We start from the raw sequence: 4114 nt of genomic DNA on the forward strand, positions 1-4114 counted from the left end.
ATGGCAAATTGGAGCAACAAAGCTTCACAGAATGTACGCATAACTGAACTAATGCTCAAGGCTTAAACCATGCGTACTGCTATGTATATTGGTTAATTAAAGGTAAAAGTTCCATCACGTTATCAGAATACTAGATAATTTTGTAAATGAAAATTACTTCATAATTCTCCTACAATAATGGTTATTTGATACACAAGGTTTAATTGGTGCTTTCTGAATGTGAGTGTGTCCTTGCTTTACTCTATAAACAGAAATGGAAGGAAAAAAACAGGGGATGGCATCTTGATCCATACATACAGGAATTTGAGCCCGATGATGATGATAGTAGCACCGCGCCATCCGTCCTCCATAGCAGCAGGTGCTGCACGCCTACACCCCCAGAAGGTGCACGCCCCACGAAGAAGGGGAACGCTCGATGTCGCTTGATGTCGATGTAGCTCGTGGTCGATCTGCCACGGTAGAGGAAGTCCATGGACGGTCCGCCGGGAACAGATCCTCGGGAGACATGCGGCTACTCTCCAGGTCTTACCCTCTCATGGATCTGGGCGAGGCGGATGATATGCGATGGGGGAAGTGGCGGTGGAGAGGTGAACAACCGGGGCGGCGTTGATGAGGCCCGGAGGCGGCCAGATCCGGCAGCACCAATGACCAGTGCGGCTAGATCCGGCCATGATTAGGCTGGGCTGCTTCCACCGAATTGGAGGTCAACGGAGGAAGAGAGGTAGGGCGGCGGCGCACAGGGAAAGGGAGAACGGGGTGGCCAGGACTAGGGTTTGGAACTTGGAAGGGATAGCGGTGGAGTGGTTGGGTGGCGGCGGCGGGTCTGGGTGGAGGGATTTGGGGAAGGAAAATTGGGCTTGGGGGCTAGCGCACGTTTAGGCCCAATATCTCGTGCAACTCAGTCCCCGGCAGATAATGGGCTGAGGGGTACTTCTCCCGGCAGTTAGAGTGACCTAAGAAGCGTTTGTCATTGCCGGCAGTTTAGGTGCCCTCGTTGCTCATCTTCTTCCGGCAGTTACTCTGCCCTTAAGTACTTCTACCGGCAGTACTAAAATTCCTGGCATATGGTTTGCCCTTATTCTACTATTTCTCCTGACAGTTAATTGCCCCCAATTGGGTGTTGTGGTGTAGTCACGCAGTTGGACAAGGTTTGGCTGGGTCAGACTATCTAGTCTGACGGATCAACGCACGTCGGTTGGTACAGAAGACGGTGCGGGATCGGCGACGGCGACATAGGAGCGTGATGCTGATGGAGACCGACTTTTGGGCGCGGAAACACGTGGTGCATACTTGAGGGCTTGTGTGGCTTCGACAAGACTATGGCGCAGGGTTGATTCAAGACGGTGCACACGAGAGCTTGAAGTTGACGGGATGCGAGGGTGGAATGATCATCTACCATGGAGTCATGTTGAAGGTGGAGCTGAATTAAGGGGCTACGGCGTAAGTGCACAGAGAGTCGAAGCCTATTCAGCGGGGAAAAAGCAAGTGGCACGTAGTTTGGACTGGAGCCCAATGGTATGATGGAAGCGTGAAACTCGTCATCGGTTTGGTGATGATCAATGGTACTCTGCAGTGGGGGTTGAGTGGTGTGGGTTCGCGACCTTGAGACTCGACCAGGACAGCGGAGGCTCAACGCGGTAATAGCAGGGAGGCGTGCGGTATGCACGGGACATGGAGACAGGCCAGGGCTCTGGTGGTCATACATGTGGTGAGACAACTGGGAATTTGACTCGGGATGACTACAAGCAACGGTGAAATTCCTTCATGTTTCAGACATGCAGTCAAGAAAGGAGCGGCGATATTGAGTTCAGGTAACTCTTATGTGACACCCAATATGTGAGTTGTTCACTTTCACGCAGGTCAGTGATCAGTGTGTGATGGCATCGGGCGAATACTTGGAAGTTGGGAGCACAGACTAGAGTAAAGATGAACTTAATTTTTCTCGAGCGTTGACTATGGTCAAGAAAAGAAGGGACTACAAGTTGCAGGTGGAGTCACATGGAGTCTTTGGAGTAGCAGCGATGCTCATGGGATAAGCTCAAGTCCAATGTACATGAAAGTTTGACGCATTGACGAATTCAAGGTGGTGGAGAATATTCGCCAAGGTGGAGTTTGTTAGAGTTGTGTCGAATATAGTGTATAAGGTAGGTTACAATTGGACTCTGAGTAGTATTGTGTTTAGATAGTATATGGAGTCGTGTCCTAATAGGACACTTGTATCATAGGCCTCTCATAAATAGTGGGGATAGACACACGATGTAACATATGCCAACATAATAGAATAGGCAAGCAAGGGGGAGCCGGCAGCGTGTGCCGGCGCCCGGGTGACCGTGTGCGGTATTGTGACGGTGTTACGGGAAGAAGCGCCTGTACTCAAGCCCCGGGATGTAGCCATATCAGTGAACCTCGTTAACAAATCTTGGTGTCGTGCTCGTGTGATTGCTTGCTCCTCGGATGATTAATGGTATGTCTCGGATTTATTCTAACAAAAGCAACATCCACGAACTCGATTTGAATGGCCGACGTGCGTGATCTTTCTTACCGGAGCTAGCTGGGTTGGTTACCAAGAGGATTACGCACTAAACAGCTGCAAGGTTCGATTCTAATATCTTCAGTTTTTTCTTAAAAAGGCAAGCCAGCGACAGGGAGGATCGATTGAGCCGTAGCAAACTCGTTTAGATCTCTTACGAAGGTGAGAACGTTTGGAAGTTACAATTATGGTAAATATTAATATTTTTATGTGGTTTGTGAAAATGTTGTCATTCTCATCAAGGACAATTGTTCTAAGCATAGATAATAAGGTAGTAAAGAATGTTGTTTTTGTGACCAAGAGAAAACAATTCATCTGTTTCTAGCTTGCCAGCTTGCCAAGATTTTGTGGCATACTATTCACGTGTATATTAATGTTCCTACACCGACTAGCATATCAAATCTACTTGATAAACTGGCTAGGTGGGGTAGAGCCTAATACTACGTCGCGAATTTGTGTGGGAGATTGTGCATGAGTTTGAGCTATTTCGAACTGTCAAAATGATTTTTGATAGAAGTTATGACTTATAGATCCATACGTGGTCACTACTTTACCATGCGGATGTGAGGGAACTTATAACTTATGGATGCAACCATTAAGAGACAGTAGCACATGATAATCAGTTTGAATGACGATACAATATTGGAATATGTGTAGGTATTTTATCCTATTTGACCAGTTGTGGCCTTTGAAGTTGTAATTTCCTTTTAGTTATTCTAAAGATTGTTACTCAATACTTTTTAATCAATGGTTGTGTGCACCAAAGGTTGCACAGGCGAGGGTATTCCTCCTTCAGTAAAAATGGAGTGTGTACAAAATGGAGCAGATTTTTCGCCCTCATTGTGACCTGTTTATCCGGCCGACAATGTTGGCACATGCTCGGATATGCCTCGCTTCCTCCGGACCGAGATGCTTTACGGCGATGTTTTGATCAAGCAGTGAACTATTTGCTGATGGCGGAAGGTGCCAATTAGCTAACCGATCAGCTTTATCGAATCTGGCTGGAAGCAACACCAACCAACTCGATTTGGATAGCCGATGTGCCTGATCTGTCTTATTTCTTCACGGTCCACGCAACTTTACTATGAGAATGATGAGTAAAAAGTCTGTTCTAGAACCTCTACAAAGATTTACAACACACTCTCCATGTTGCCAACCGGCAACAACAACACCAACCACAAGAGGCAAGATTTCAGCAAAGCAGAGTTTACACAGCTTTCGTACCCTTCAGTGTTTTGCAAACTGCTCTTAAACCGCTGAACCAAACAACACCAAATTTGACAGACAAGTAGACACATGAGTTCTTGACATTCTCTTCAAATTTTAGCTCAATAGGACATCATTTGCCTACCCAAACTGTTCGTCTCCCCAAACTACTCTGTTCTGAAACTGCAGGAGTCATAGCTGATAAAACCACTCTCAAATCTGATGCTCCATTGACCCAATCCTCAAACCAGCTAACCAGATCGAAGTACTCAAAGTAAGGAACGAGCTCATCAAGTTTGGGATCGATCCAAAAACGTTTGAGCCTCTAACCACCATCTTGAACACTATCTAGTCAGATGCAACAAATCTGGACAGAAC

Source organism: Triticum urartu, chromosome 1 (assembly GCF_003073215.2).
Source record: "Triticum urartu cultivar G1812 chromosome 1, Tu2.1, whole genome shotgun sequence".
NCBI lineage: Eukaryota > Viridiplantae > Streptophyta > Magnoliopsida > Poales > Poaceae > Triticum > Triticum urartu.